The 16,545-nt window shown below is 39.4% G+C and overlaps 1 protein-coding gene across 6 annotated transcripts in view; it reads right to left on the reverse strand.

The window, feature by feature from the left end:
- LNX2 (ligand of numb-protein X 2) overlaps nucleotides 1-16,545 on the reverse strand; it is an 84,598-nt gene that overhangs the window by 48,473 nt on the left and 19,580 nt on the right. Inside the window, exon 1 of one of the 6 annotated variants that reach the window (XM_067562916.1) lies at nucleotides 7,002-7,083. The exons of the other annotated variants lie outside the window; for them this stretch is intronic. The gene's annotated coding sequence lies outside the window, so the exon portion shown is untranslated. Of the gene's footprint in view, nucleotides 1-7,001; nucleotides 7,084-16,545 lie in introns of those variants that run through there. 6 annotated transcript variants of the gene reach the window in all.

Genomic DNA, 16,545 nt, shown 5'->3' on the forward strand with positions numbered 1-16,545 from the left:
AGAGATAGGTACTTATCTCCATTTCACAGAAGAGGGAAGTGATATGTGCAATGTCATACAGCAAGATAGTGACAGATTTCTGTGAGACGGTGGCAACCTGGAATCACTATCAGCCAGATCTAGATTTTTTCTGAACAAGTAATCTACAGATGAAAGCTCCATTTCTATTAGAAATGGGAATGGAGTTTTTCCACTTGTAGATTACTTATTTAAAAAAAAAAAAAAAAAAAATCCAGATGCGTTGCCACCATCTCACAGAAAGTCTGTATCTTGTATGAAATGAATCTGGGTGTTTTGCTTCAGTCCCCAAAGGACAAATGGAGCACTTCAACACAACTTGCTGGCAGTCTCATCAGAAAGGCCAAGTAATAACAGATTATGGAAAATTAACTTAAATTAAGATAAATGATCTTGGGTCTTGTCCACAGACTAGAAATACACTACAACAGAAGAATAGTGTACTGCACTAAAAAGCCCCTTCTAGCCAAGCCAATTCCATTTCCAAGATTCAAAACAGAAAACAAACATCGGAAATACACAGACTTGTGGGTTGTCTACACAGAACAGTTTAACTAAAGGGTGTGATTTTAAACCATTGCAAAATCCTACATAGACACTTATGTTTTAAATAATTGTATCTCTGTTTAACTTAAATCAATTCCTTTCTGACTAAGCTAAAAGGAAATAAAGCCTTATTAAAATATAATAGTCTATACTGGGTTTTGCACTGGTTTCGCAAGAACATTTAAAAAAGAAAAAACAATCTAATTTAAACCAGTGCAACTTTCTCATGTAGACCAATGAATGGAGTCAGTATTTTTTCCTTCTTAATTTGGAGCATGGCATGATCCATGGATTGTTACAGTTAAAGGCATGATCTCACAGTTGTCCTGTGTTGTAACTCCTGGAGTTTTGAATGGAAAAGGCAACAGGATAGAGAATTAATTGAAAGCAAATGACAAAGCGAATGACAGAAAGCAAATGAAATCAAAACCTTTCTTCATAAGGTAGCTCAAATGACTAAATTAAAGTTTAACAATATTTCTATGCTGGCTACCGTGAAACCTATGGATAACTATACAACTATTACTGTAGGTATCCTAGGAGACCAAAGCCATCTCATGTTTAAAGCCTTAATTCCCTCCCTAACTCCCAATACAAATCACATGGATCTATAAATAAAACAAGTAGCCTTGACAAAGGAGGAAGTTGATGTTTTATTTTGGGCCAGAATGTAGGTTAACCTCCACTTACTGCTTATTGTAAGAATTTTATTTCCTATTGCATATCACCTCTCTTCTTTCCCCTCCCCCTCCCACTCTTTCCTGACTACAAAGGTGCGAGAAATCTCTTTTTGGCTTCCTATATATTTTAATACATATATAATTTTTTAAAAGAAACCCTGGATTTTAAAAAGCAGAGTGGCTAGAATTTTCTGATCTTAAAAATATATCTTGTGGAAATTACCAAAAAGATCTTGCGTTCTTACTATCTAAATTCCGGTTACTGACCAGACTGAACAGCAATATTAACCTGTAAAATACAACATGCAAAATCTAATAATTTAAGAAGGTATCTTCAAAAATACAGATCTTTAAAAAATGAAATAAAAGGGCATAAAACAGCTTATTTGAGACAGATCAAATTTGTGTAGATTTTACACTTTGACTATTCTGTGCATTTGAAACATGCATGATCTGAAAATATTTCCCTTGATTCTTGTTTGTCATGCACTTCACTGGTTCTAACATACAATTAGATAATCTGAGTCCAACTTCTGAAGCACAATTTCTTTAAAAATGCAGAACACACCATAGGAAACACCCAGGTAGGATTTCTTACAAATCCTCTGCAGACAACGAGGCACACAGCAGAAAGGATGTACTGCAAAATCTGCAAACATAAAGCATGCCAATACCCTTCCTTAATCTTCTTTTTAGGCACGTATTTTTACCCTTTCATTTCAGAATTTTGACAGAAGTATAAACATACCTGCACAACATGAAGAAAAAGAAGAACATACATTGTTATTCCCAATAGAGAAGGAGGCTATCACACGATGACAGTGAACTTCAAGAGAAAAGGTTGTCAGCATGCTAGTATAAGTGAATATACCAATGGGTAATTAAAATAGGACCAACCTCCTTTGTAACTACTGGAGTGTAACATAGGCTTTGATTTATTTAAAGGAAGTAAACACATCTGATAATGCTGTATGAATGCTAGTTCATCCTCAAAAGCCAGAGTTAAATAAATACTAGAGTGGCACCTGCCCATGGTTAAAAGATCTGTATGCATTCATATTTAATATGTCTTTTTCAAAGAATAAATCAGACGCTAAAATTAGATTCCAGCTAAAACTTGTTCTACAGATTCTCATGAACATGTGAAATAACATCATGATATTTAATGGGCAGCATTTAAAAAACATATACCAAGAGCTTGTAACACAGATAAACAAGAATAGCTTGCTCTAAAGAACACACACATTAGTTGTACAACATTGACAGCATACTTCTGAGCCACTGTAATATATGCTGTCTGGGTGTGTTAACAATATTATGTAAAGCCTGGTGTGATGGGGTATACAAACCCCACACTGGGCTGGAAAGGGTTGAAGGACAGTACTGGGCCTAGGTAGACCCACCCGCCCTGCAGAGCTTGCTGCATCTGGATAGAGACAGGGTTGAAGAAGGAAGCAACCCAGCTCAGAAAAGGGAGGTGGGGGAGGAGTACAGACCTACCCTAAAGGCTCCTGACAAAGGGGCCAGAGAAGCCTCCCTGAAGTAACAGTATTATATACTGAATCCGGTTTGAGCTAACGGTTTGGTTTCTTTTTCTCCTTATCTGGGACCAGAAGCTGAGGAAGGAAAGCGGCAGTAAGAAGTGACTCAGGGAAGCCCCTGTGGACCTCAGAGGGCCCCTTTGAAGGCCAAACACTGCTGACCCTCCTAGGACCGCGGGTCACAGCCCAGTGGAGTGGGCCGACCCGGGCTCCCTTACCATTGACCAGTGGAGTGCCATGGCTGGGTGTGCATTAACCACTAGGCCATCCAGCACATCAAGGACCCAATTACACTTGACTTGGCAACATACGGGTCTAACAACATGTAATGTCTGTTTTCCTTCCCCTGAACCCTTTTTTAAAAAAACAAAAACAAAAAACCCTATTATTAAAACGGGATTAAACACAAAAGTGATATTAAAATACTTCCACAACTGTGCATAGGTGATGAAAACAGCTCAGGGCAATATGATGTTATGTATCATTTCTGTTATAACATCTAGTCACAAAGAATGAATTCAGCATGGAAAAATCAGCCTTACACCTTGAAACTCTGCCTTTGTTGCTTAAAAAGGGACAGTCTCTCGTACAGAAATCTGCTTTGTCTTTTTACCACTAGATATATTGCACACTAGCATAGCTATCAACTACAAACCCATTACCGCCTACTATATCAGCCATTATTTTTTATAAAGTTGAATATTTATTCTTGGACTTCAATAGTCTCCTCTTTTCCAGTTTAATACTTCATGGTTATTATAATAAACACTGTGCTAGACAGAAAAATTATGTATAGTAAATATTATAGGATCTAAAGGTGACATTCACTATCTCCTTTAAGACACATGCTTATTTCTGATATTTTAGTTCACTTGACTAACAAATACCAAAGAGCAGAAAATATGCTCTGGTTTTAAAGGGCTCAAATTCAGCCTCGGGGGGTTGCTTCTGCAGACTGTTGGGGGCACTCAACCGCCCAGTCTGGTCTCTATGCTGCGGGGGTACTCCCCTCTCAACAGCTGTCATGTTTAAAGCAGTATAAAAATGGTTCCTCTTACTCTTTCCAGTTTGATTTAGGCTCATAGGATTAACAATGGGGCAGTGTCATAACAAAGGCTGTTGGTTCCTTCCTGGATAGTAAAAAAGAGCTGTATGGTCCAGATATAGTATTTTCCTGGCAAATGGCTCTGGAGCCATCAGTCAAAGTTAAATACAAGGGCTTGTTGGGCTGAGTGGGTCATCCTCACGCTCCCTAAAGATAACAGGAGGGACATAGTAAGTGTTACGGAGCCTTTGTCTTTCAATTAGGGATGGTGCTTCTTACATACAATGGTGATGGGGCATTACATTGTAGTAGCATCCAAATGCCATGAACAGAATTAGTGCCTCAGAATACAAACACAAAATATATACGTAGTCCCTTCCTTTCCTAAAGAGCTTACCTTCTCCAAAGCAACTGGGAGTAGAAACTCCCTTTCAGTATCAAGGGTGAAACAGGAGAGCTCCCTCTGAAGGGGGAAGGAAGAAGAAAACTAGGACTGGTCTTTCTTCTGCTCTTTTCCCACCTTCGATAAGGATGTACATAGAGGTTACTTCGTGACCTAGCACTGCGCCTCACCAGAGGGTTCAAATGGAAGGAGATACATAACTCATTTTACAATTCCTCAACCTTTTCCTTTATATGGGAAAACATGTAATCTTTATTAAAGCTGAAAAGAACTAGCCTAACAATGCAAAATATAGCAAAAACATAGCAAAATACATGCAAGGCACTACCTCATTTTTCCATTTTTGGATTTTTCTGTGGTAAAAACTGAACCTTCCATTGATATTCCTTCTTGCATTCACAAAACTCAAATAACTTTGTGCTCCTACTCGCAGCTATCAAAGTCAATTTGCCTGAACATGAAACAGAGTAACATCTCAATTTATAAGCCATCCATCTCCCTCTCTAACAGCCTCATTCTAACATTCATTTACACCTGTTATGGGGCATGCATAATTTAACACTGAATGGGATCTTCAGGCACAACAAAAGTGTTGACTAGACTAAAAGCATTTCTTTAGAGACATTTAGGACACAAATACCAAGATGAGCCTCTGTCTTGTCACTGTCGTTAACACTGCTACGCCAGGACATGTGCTGCTGCTTTCTAAATCAGTGCCTAAGGATCTCTGGTCCCACCTGTCCTCTTCTATCAGCTGCCCTGGGATGATATAAACAACTTTACATATACTTAGCTCTCTACCCATCCACTATAGGTCAGGCATTTCTGAATACAAATGGTGACATTAACTACTGTTTCCATCCCTGTCACTGTAAATTAAGTCTCTACTTAAAATAATTAATTAGCGCCTAGTGTTTTATATGTAACAATTCCTGATCTAATAATGAAATCTTCACTTATATGCATCTGCTGTTCATATTTACTGATACCAAAAGTTAACACAATCTCAGTCGTCGTGTCATTTCTCCTTCATATTAACCCACCCTGTTGTGGGCAGTTACCCAGACTCCTGCACTTACCCAGCTGCATTAACTGCATTGCAATAAACCTACTAGAACAACAAGAAAGGTAACCATTTTTTAAAATTGTGAGTCCCCCCCCCCCCCCCACTGAAATGTTATGGTTTATTTGCCTATTTCTTGCAAAACTTACAAGAGAGTAAAATGCATTGGCTCTGAATGCCTAACGGAGGTCTGCACAGATCCATACATTTAAGGTGAGATGAGATCACTAACTGATCTTCTATATAACACAGACCACAGTAATTACTGTAAGTGGAGGAAATTATTCTTGTAAGAATGTAAGTGAATACTATGGAACCCAATGATTTGTGGCTAAACCTCTTTCAGAAAGGCACTGAATCTAAATTTAAAGACTATGTAGATAAAGAGATGGTGAATTTATTACTTGCTTTGGTAAACTCTTCCAGTGGTAACATTACCCTGACTGTTAAAAGTTGGATCTTGTTTCCAATTTGATCTTAAACCTCCAGGCACTGGTCTTATGCCTATGTCTGCTAGTTTAAATAAGTCTGGTATCAGGTATCTCCTCCCTGTATAGGTACTTACTGACTGATCAAGTCAATTCTTAAATGGTCTCTCTGGAAGAGACAGAGCTCCTTAAATCTGTAATTGTAAGGCAAGTTTTCCATACCACAAATCATTTTTGTAGCTCTTTTCTGAACCTTCTTTAGCTTTTCCCAACATCATTTTTAAAGCATTAACACCAGCACTGGACCAGTACTTGTCTCACCAATGTAATATACAGAGGTAATACCATTTCCATACTTCTATTCAATATTTCCCTACTTATACATTCAAGGAGAGTGTTAGACCCTATTGCCACAGAACTGGAAGCTCATGTTCAGCTGATTACTTATAATGACCCCTAAGTACTTTACAAAGTCCCTGATTTCCAGGACACATCCTCTAAGTATAGCCTACATTCTTTGTTCTTAAATGTACACCCTCGCATTTGCCCATATTAAAATACATGCCGTTCAACAGCATGCAGCTGATGATACACCAAATGATACAGACTGTTCTGTATTAGTAACTTGTCCCCATTATTTACCATCCCACCAAACTTTGTGGTCTTCTGCAAAAACTTTATCAGCAATGATTTTATATTTTCTTCCAGGCCACTGATAAATACTGAAATGCATTATGCTGAGAACTGATCCTTATATGACCCTACTAAAAGCACCCCGTTTTGTGGACAATTCCCCAATAACAATTACATTTTGAGTTACCTGAATGACCTTTGTCATCACATTGTATTAAGCAGGCACCTATTGTAACAGCCAAAACACAATGCATGTACTGCACTGTACTGGATATTTCTGCAATGAGCATTATTAAGAGAGGCCACTGATGAGCTGGGGAAGGTTCCAGGTGATATGTCTCACAATTGCACCAGTCAGATCCCATTAAGGAAAATTTTCAAAGATATAAAAGACAGCGCCTAACTTCAACTGAAAATCAATTTGTTTTTTTGACCCTGTTAAAAATGAGTGTTCTCTTATGCTTTTGGGACCACAAAAACTCTGCCTATGTGAATGGACACAGAAGGTCTCAATTAGCCTCACTAGGAAAAATGCCCTGGGTGAATTCCTTTTCTGCTGGGTGTTTCTACAAGGTATCTCAGTCTATGAATACCATCTACCAAGGGTATATAAACGATATCACTCCAGTACTTGTCCACTTTACCCTTTCAGCCTCAGTCTCTCCCTGTCTTCCATTTCCTCCATCTTCTACTTTTACATAATCTTCTGTTATTCCTTTAAGCAATCTGCAAAATAGCAATAATGATCATATTGTGGTACATGATCACTATGCCTATTCAATTAATGTCAGTTATCTTTCATATGTACATAACATTCTTCATCTTGCCAGTATAATGAGTGAATTTTGTTTGCAAATCCACTGTCCTTGTGGCACATGAACTCAATTAGTTTCTTATAATTTTTTTAAAAGAAGAAAATAACTTCACTTTTATCAAAAAGGAAAAAACTAGGCAATATTTACTCTATTTTAAAAAATTCTCCACAAATTTAATAATACTACAAACCTCAGAGTCAGAGCAGTAAAACTCTGAAGCTTGTATATGAAACTGGCCCTTTCTATTTCAGCAACATCAAATAGTTGAAGTCCACAAATGAGAGTTCTCACTCTCAGTTTTTAGCAGCCTTTGGACCCATTTCCATCGAAACAAAAGAAAGGTAGGATGCATGAAGATAAGGTGTAAAGGTATTAAAATACAAACATTACAAAACCCCTTTCCTTTACATATCACACTAGGGGAAATAAGGTATTTCCAGGGAAACAAAAGTTTGATAATTGTAGTTTCTACTTTAATTTCTCCTTCCATGGAAATGGACATTAGATCATAGCACAGTGGAATGATTTAAATCCACGTGACAATTTAAATGAGTTTTATAAACTCACAAGATATTTAAATTTTAAATGTAGAATTATAAGAGCACACATTTTCAATTAACTAAATAATAAATTGGGGTTTTAAACTGACTTATTTTTCACTTGATACAATACTTTATTTAAATATTGCAGAAGTGCAATGGATAAACAATATTTAAAATATTGAAGTTTCCCTTTTATTCAAAACTTTTTATAAATCCCAAATCACATAAAGTCACTATAAAACAGAACCCTCCAACGTTAACAACACTGGAAACTTGTTTAGAATTTCAATACAAAGTTTTGTTTGTGAAAACCTTTATCTATACAGACTCTCAAACTGTATTAATATTAACAGTGTGTCATAACATAACAATTACAATCCATGATCACAAAATCACAAGTCAGCTCTATTATTCAAGTTCCCTGAAGTTACTTTCAAACCTTACAGAATTCAATGTTTGAGAAGGAAAACAAACCCTGAAAGCATACCTATTTCTAGGTGGTTTTTAATCTTTGAGTCACAAGATTGAATGATGAAAACAGTCATCCAACATAAGCAGAAGCTATAGTGGTTTACTGCTTCCTTGTTTGTCCTCCCCACGTTTCCCTGAGATTTCTACCATTGGATATCTGTTACATTTTTCAGTATTTCATTGGGGAACATGACTTTTGAAATGGAAAAGACTTGGCTTGCAGTTTAATTATTGTTGGCAGAAACCCACTTCCAGCATAAACCTCTTCTGCATATTCAAGAGTCTCTGTTGTGAATGGAAAATTAGACTGTATTAAAGCCTGATCACAAAAGTTTATCAAGATTCTTCCACACTTCAAGAACTTCAGCAATTCAATGTGAATTCCACTGTACAGAAACAAGTGCCATTGCTAGTAGCTTAAATGTGTGAAGTACTCTTCTGCACACCAATTCCAATCAATATTTTTTTTTAACCTTAGGACAAAGTACAGTCAATATCCTGTCTAGACCCTTTGACGGTTTTCATGAACTTGGGTCTCTCCAAAACAAACTTCTAGGCAAACTGCAAAAGTATTCAGCCTTACTTTATGAGGCTTACAAATCAACAGCCACCTTCAAAGCTGCTAAATATAAACAGAAAGTGGTTGCTGCAAAAACAATTTAAATCATATAGGCAATGTAATCTGACATACCTTCTTTCTGATAGTATTGACACTAAGCATGCTGCATTGTGTACCATACAGCCATTTGTTGCCATGTAAAATAAGATTTTTCAACCAAGCTGGCTGCAGTGTCACAAAACTAGTCACATGGCACTTATAGCAACAACAAGGAGAGTCCTGTAGCACTTTAAAGACTAACAAATTTAATTTCTGCAGGCATAAGCTTTCGTGGGCTGCTACCCACTTCGTCAGATGCAAGAAATAGAAATCAGATAGGGGGTATATATACATACATCTAAGACAGGGGTTCTCAACCGGTGGTACGCGTACCACTAGTGGTACGCGGAAGATGGCTCGGTGGTACGCAGTGGAAAACGCGCCGCCGATTCTGCCGCCAATTCCCCCCCCCCGCCGCCGCCGAAAAACCCTGCTGCCGCCGAATTCCCCCCCCACCGCCGCCGAAGAACCCCGCTGCCGCCGAATCACCCCCCCCCGCCGCTGTCGCTAAACCCTGCCGCCGCCGAATCCCCCCCTTGCCACTGATTCCCCCCCTTGCCGCCGCCGAAAAACCCTGCTGCCGCCGAATACCCCCCCTTCCGCCGCTGAATCTCTTCCTCCGCCTCCGGTCAAAAAATTTTTTGCCGCCTAGTTAAAGCCCCCCCCGCCGCGAAATGCATTTTCCGCCGCCGAGAAACCGCGTCGCCGCTGAAAGCACCATCCTCTCTGCCGCCGAAAAATGTGAAACGGCGGCAGGGTTTCGGCGGAGGGCATCGATCCCTCACGCAAACCCGCAATTTTACTGAGTCCCACTCTGGCCAGGTACAGTTAGGTGAAGGGGTACTTGACCCGACTGTACCTGACCCGAGTGGTACTCTGTAAAAAAAAGGTTGAGAACCGCTGATCTAAGGGAAAGAAACAACAATGGTGAGGGTAGGTGTTAGCAAAGTCTATTCAGTTAGAGTAGATGAGGCCTATTCACAACCATTGATTAGGTGAGAATGTGTGAACAGTGACAATTACTTCTTGTAATGAGATAACCATTCCAAGTCCCTGTTCAGACCTAGTTTGATTGTGTCAAGTTTGCATATGAGTTCCAGCTCTGCAGTTTCTCACTGAAGTCTGTTTTTGAAGTTTTTTTGTAGAAGTATGGCAACTTTCAAGTCAGCTACAGAGTGTCCTGGGAGATTGAAGTGCTCTCCTACTGGTTTATGGATGTTACCAATTTTTATGTCTGATTTGTGTCCATTTATTCTTTTGCGTAGTGACAGTCCGGTTTGGCCAATGTGCCAGCAATGCCCCTCTGCCATGTACATGATGGCATATATTATATTAGTAGATGTGTAGGTGAATGAGCTCCTTATGGTGTGGCTGATGTGGTTAGGACATGTGATGGTGTCACTATAGTTGATGAACGGGCAGAGCTGGCAACGGGGTTTGTTGCAGGGATAGGTTCCTGGGTTAGTGTTCTTGTTGTATGGTGTACGGTTGCTGTTGAGCATTTGCTCCAGGTTGGGGGGCTGTCTGTAAGCGAGGATAGGTCTGCCCACCACGGCTTGAGCGAGTGAGGGATCATCCGCTAGGCTAGGTTGTAGATCCTTAATGATGTGTTGGAGAGATTTTAGCTGGGGGCTGTAGGTGATGGCCAGTGGTGTTCTGTTGTTTTCTTTGTTGGATCTGTCCTGTAGTAAGTGACTTCTGGGTACCCTTCTGGCTCTATCAATTTGTTTCTTCACCTCTCCAGGTAGCTATTGTAGTTTTAAGAATGTTTTATGGAGATCCTGTAGGTGTTTGTCTCTGTCTGAGGGATTGGAGCAAATCTGGTTGTATCTTAGGGCGTGGCTGTAGACAATGGATCGTGTAATGTGTCCAGGGTGGAAGCTGGAGGCATGAAGATATGTATTGAGGTCAGCTGGTTTTCGGTATAGGGGGTATTCATGTGACCATCCTTTATTTGTATTGTAGTGTCCAGGAAGTGGATTTCTTGTGTGGACTGGTCCAGGCTGAGGTTGATGGTGGTGTGGAAATTATTGAAATCCCGGTGGAATTCTTCGAGGGACTCTTTCCCGTGGGTCCAGATGATGAAAATGTCATCAGTGTAGCGTAGGTAAAGGAGAGGTGCTTGGGGACGAGTTTTGAGGAAGCGGTGTTCTAGGTCAGCCATCAAAATGTTGGCATACTGTGGGGCCATGCAGATGCCCATAGCTGTGCCACTAACTTGAAGGTATAGATTGTCTCCAAATCTGAAGTAGTTGTGGGTCAGGACAAAGTCACAAAGTTCAGCTACCAGGTGTTCTATATCATCATCAGGGAAAATGTTCCTGATGGCTTGTAGTCCATCTTTGTTTGGAATGTTGGTGTAGAGAGCTTCTACATCCATAGTGGCTAGGATGGTGTTTTCTGGGAGATCACCGATGGATTGTAGTTTTCTCAGGAAGTCAGCGGTATCATGAAGATGGCTAGGAGTGCTGGTGGCATAGGGCCTGAGAAGAGAGTCCACATAGCCTGACAGTCCTGCTGTGAGGGTGCCAATGCCTGAAATGATGGGGCGTCCAGGATTCCCAGGTGTGTGGATCTTGGGTAGCAGATAAAATAACACTGGTTGGGGATCAGGGGGTGTGTCTGTGTAGATTTGTTCCTGTGTTTCTTTAGGGAGTTTCTTAAGTAGAGGTTGTAGTTTCTTTTGGTATTCCTCTGTGGGATCAGACAGTAGTGGCTTGTAGAACGCGGTTTTGGAGAGTTGTCTGGCAGCCTCCTGTTCGTAATCCGACCTATTCATGATGACAACGGCACCTCCTTTGTCTGCCTCTTTGATTATAATGTCAGAGTTGTTATAGCAATTGCAATAAAATATTCAGATGAATAGGTAGGCTTAGAAGGATTACATTTTTATTGGTATGTGTCAGTAAACGTTGCACTCACTATATCCACACAAACTGATGAAAAAAATATTTCCATTGACAATTTTGCAATTTAATGCTTTAAAGCTTTAACTTCTTGAATCTCAGAGTCTACTGTCATTAAATAATTATTGTCCAGCCCCATTCCTCCCTCCCTCTGCCCCTTCAAGCTCCAACAATTGTGAAAATTTAAATAGATAAAAATTAAAATAAAAAAAAAAAAAAAAGCTTAAATCCCTTAATTTTGCACAACTGTGGAAATTTAAATTGATAAAAATAAGGAAAAAATGCTTAAAAACAAACATCAGTATAATCCAAAATTACAAAAACAAAAAACAAACCTCCCCCCAAATTTTGCCAAGCCTATGAATAGGGATGACCAGAGATATCATGCTGTGCTACCAACTCCTCCCTCAGCATTTCTTGTAGTTCACACAATAGATTCACTGTGAACTTCACATTGTCCATCTGTACTCATACACCTGCACTCACTGAATAGTTTCTGAAGACTAACACTTCGTTACCCAAGAAACATCGAGCCACTGCAAACCCTGATGGAGCAGTTTAGTCTGGTTGAAACATTTCTGTTTTTTTGATCTATGGATGTTAAATAGATCGCTAGTGAAAGTCCACCAGAGGCTACTTCCATCGAGCTATTTTAAAAATAAGCTATACCCCCTTAGGGATGGGCATTTTCTAGAGAACTAAGGCCAGTCTACACTACCATTTATTTCTGTGTAACTTATGTCACTCAGGGGTGTAAATAAGCCACACCCGAGCAACAAGTTACCGGTGTAACTAAGTGCCGGTATGGACAGTGCTATGTTGGTGGGAGAGCTTCTCCCACCAACATAACTACGGCCTTTCACAGAGGTGGATTTATTATGCTGACGGGAGAGCTCTTTCCTGTTGGCATTGAGTGTTTTCACCAAACACACTACAGTGACGCAGCTGCACCAATGTAGCACTTTCAGTGTGGACTCGCCCTTAGACTCTCCTCAGAGGTCTGGTTGCAAAATCCCAAACAAAAAGTAGTCTTGTAATCAAGTCAAAAAACGAACAAAATACCCACAGGGTTTCTTCCTCCCAAGGGATCCTGCTGAGGTTTCAGATTTTTCCTAGAGATCAGAAGTTTGTGTGCAACTGTAACCAGGTAGATTCTGCCTGTCTCTGGTAGAAAGAATGTAGCTACAGCTCCTGTCACAGTTCTGTGGGAAGGTGGCAGTTTAACTCCTGTATCCTTCCTCAGCATGACCCAATAGGAGGGCAAAAAAATTCTCAGCAACTCTGTGGTTACGTTTCCTAGGATTCTCTCTCACTGGCCAGGGAAAGAAGAGCATTGCCCTGCCAACACTTCAAGGCTCCAGATGTGTGCCTTCTACCGAGTAAGCAGCCCATGTCCTCTTCAAATCACAAAGACACTCCAAAACCACCAACTTCCTCTCTCTGTGGTTGTTTCCTAAGTCTGCGTTTGCAGAACCCCCCCAGAATAGGGTAAACTCCCCTCCACAGTCTTAAAGGAACCTCTAACAGCAATACTGATTGCTAATATAACGGGGCTATTTACATACTGATTTTGAATCTGAGCTTTTGCTGTTCCCACAATGGATGGTAGCAAAGACTGACTTGTATTTTTTGGCATAGATGAACATTTTAAATATTCAGCTTCTTAGTCGGAAAAAAATCTCTATGTAAAATCTGAAATTCTATTAACAATCTGTAAATTAAAGCAAAAAGTCCAAAATATCTATTTTAATGACTGCAAAATGAGACGTAAATAACCAACAACATAAATAAAAAAGATTAAATTGATATTTTTAAAATAAATGTATTTCATTAAAAAAAAATCCTTTATCTTATTTTTGTCCAGGATGGCACTTTTGCCCTAGAAACAAACTGCCTGTGACACCCAGTCCTATAAAACCTGGGCCTCGATCCTGGGAGCACGCTTAATTTTACTATGATGAGTAATCCCATTAAAATCAGTTAATGTTACATCTTTAAAATCAATGGAACTTTAAAAATCCTAGTAGTGAAGTTAAACATGTGCCTAAGTGTTTGCGGGATTGAGGACTCAAGGAGCAAAAATCATAACAAAACAAAAGACGACTCTCTAGTTAAGACTCTGATCCTGCATTGTGATCCATGTGGATGGACTGCTATGCCTACACAGAACCTCAATGAAGTAAAATTGATGAAGTTGAAGTCAATGGGAGTCTGTGCAGGCACAGAAGTCAGTCCAGGTCTTTTACTGGGCCTTATTCCCGTGTTGCTTATTTTGCTATGGAATTTAGATCCTGATGTTGCAATAGAATCTGGAAAGGCAGACCTCTTAATACCTGTATGGAGTCCAGTTATGATCCACAGAAATTCTTTATAGAATCAGTTCCAGAAAGCTATCGGCAAATATCTCCAATGGCCGGCGATGGAACATTAGATGGGGAGGGCTCTGAGTTACCATAGAAAACCCTTTCTCAGGTGTCTGGCTGGTGTGTCTTGGCCACATGTCCAGTCTTGGTCACATGATCGCCATATTTGGGGTCGGGAAGGAATTTCCTCCCATGTATGACTGGCAGAGACCCTGGTAGTTTTTCACCTTCCTCCACAGCGCGGGATATGGCTCACTTGCTGGTTTGAACTAGAGTAAATTGGGGATTCTCTTTAACTTGAAGTCTTTAAATCAAGATGTGAGGACATCAGTAACTCAGCCAAAGGATATGGGTCTATTACAGGGTAGGTGGGTGAGGTTCTGTGGCTTACAATGTGCAGGAGGTCAGACTAAATGGTCCCTTCTGGCCTTAAAGTCTATGAGAGTCTCAGACAATGTGTAATATAATTAAACGAAGGGTCAGATTTTTTCTTTAAGTCACAGGTCCCTAAGAGTAGTTCATACAGCTCTTGCTAGTAGTGACGCTCCTTGTACCCAGTTGCTTAACTGCATTAAACAGATATTTTACTAATGTTTTATACTGGACAGTTGCTATAGTTGCCATTGGAATGCTATGTGATCGTGAAAGGGAGGAAGGTGTCCAAGAAAGCATTTTTATTAAGATGTTGTCCATATTAGACATTGAGAACCTCTACTTTAGGCCACAAGGTAATGGCCATTCAAAAATGCTTCCTGTCAAAACAACACAGTAACTTATTCTTCTCAGGTGGTTCCTGGTACTATATGTACAATTGTGCTGTCAGTGAAATCAATTGGAGCTTTACTAGCTACTTTACTGGGGCAGACTGGACCCTATAGTATATATATTTTTAAAAAGTAAAACGCACCAGATATAATAATCTGTAGGCACATGAATAAATCATTCATACAAAAATTAATGACTGGATGTAAGCAAAATGTCTACAGTTAAAAGTCCATTTTACAAGATCTTACCATCCACTCTTGCCAAATTTTCTTCAGTTAAATTTATTTTTCAGAGCTACAAAGAATCTACTGCACTGACGTGTGTTCAACATTAATTATATAAAAAACTGCTTAGTAGTTAAAAAAAACCCATACAATTGTAATCTTCCCCCCCCCCCCCACCTGTATTTATGTTTACGCTTTATTATATTTTAGTATTACTACACTGCATGATTGATATTTTTTTAAAGAAATATCAATTCAAGAGAATATTTTTCCATCTCAAAATTAATGTCGTTTAACTGGTTTGGCAGTTCTTCCCTGTTGCAAAATCATGCAGTGGCATGAACTGAAAGTTCAAATCACTTTGTTTTCATTATTACCACAAGCATTCTAAGAAATGTTGCCATCAATAGTAAATTCTCATGAAGCTGCATTCCTATGGCATGTTTTGTGCAATTCATAACACAATCTAGTATTTAATATTCAATTCATTCTTCAATTACTCTGCTAACTTGACTCTACTTTATTACATTTTCTGGTACATTTTATTTTGGATATTATGACATCGTGGTTCATGCCATTAGAGAGGAAACAAAATAGAGATGCCTGAGGACAGATGAGAATAAAATGTCAACAACCTGGAAAATCAAGAATATCGCTGTCTATTTCTGTTCCTACATAGATCTTTTCAGCATTAATGCTAAAAATATCAACATTTCTTCACTATAGAAATTACCATACAGCCATACACTTGAAGGCCATTAAGAAGCCATATCTGATAAAAAATGTGCCAGCTCAGTCATTTAATAGGGAGCCCATTTAGGTAATAGATAATCACACAACAGGTAAACTCTTTGGGGCAATGCAAAGTAGAATGGGATGCCAATCCTGGGCCTTTAAGCATTATTGTAATACAAATAATAAATAAACCACCACCACAAGGGCTCTCACAGTCTGTACTGGGTTCTCTAGGCTTCTGGGTCCAATACAAGGTATTAATATTGACTTTTAAAGCCTTATATGGTTTAGGACCTAGCTACTTGACACCATCTCTTTCTCCAGCACCCCTGCAACACCTAATCAGCTACTGAATGTCCCCACGTTGTGTTTCTTGTTTGGCAGTAAGGTGACCAGATAAGTGTGAAAATCAGGACAGAGGTAGGAAAGAGGGTAGCTGTCCCTATAAAATCAAGACATCTGGTCATCCTAATTGTTTTCAGCAGGGGGCCTTCAACTCTAGACTTCGCTTCCCTCACTGGCTTGAAAATTAAGTACATTAACCTTCTGGCACAGCACCAAACTCATCAGTTTACTCAGACTTTTGCCAGAAAAGCAAGATATCATTACTTCAATTTGTCATCAGAAGAGACGTCTAATTTGCTTATCTTTGTTATATTATGTTTTGTATTTGAATGTATATGTATGGTGGGAAACACTGGAATAAGCA

Source organism: Emydura macquarii, unplaced genomic scaffold (genome assembly GCF_026122565.2).
Source record: "Emydura macquarii macquarii isolate MOO-44397 ecotype Brisbane River unplaced genomic scaffold, CSIRO-AGI_Emac_v2 contig_2473, whole genome shotgun sequence".
In the NCBI taxonomy this organism is placed as follows: domain Eukaryota; kingdom Metazoa; phylum Chordata; order Testudines; family Chelidae; genus Emydura; species Emydura macquarii.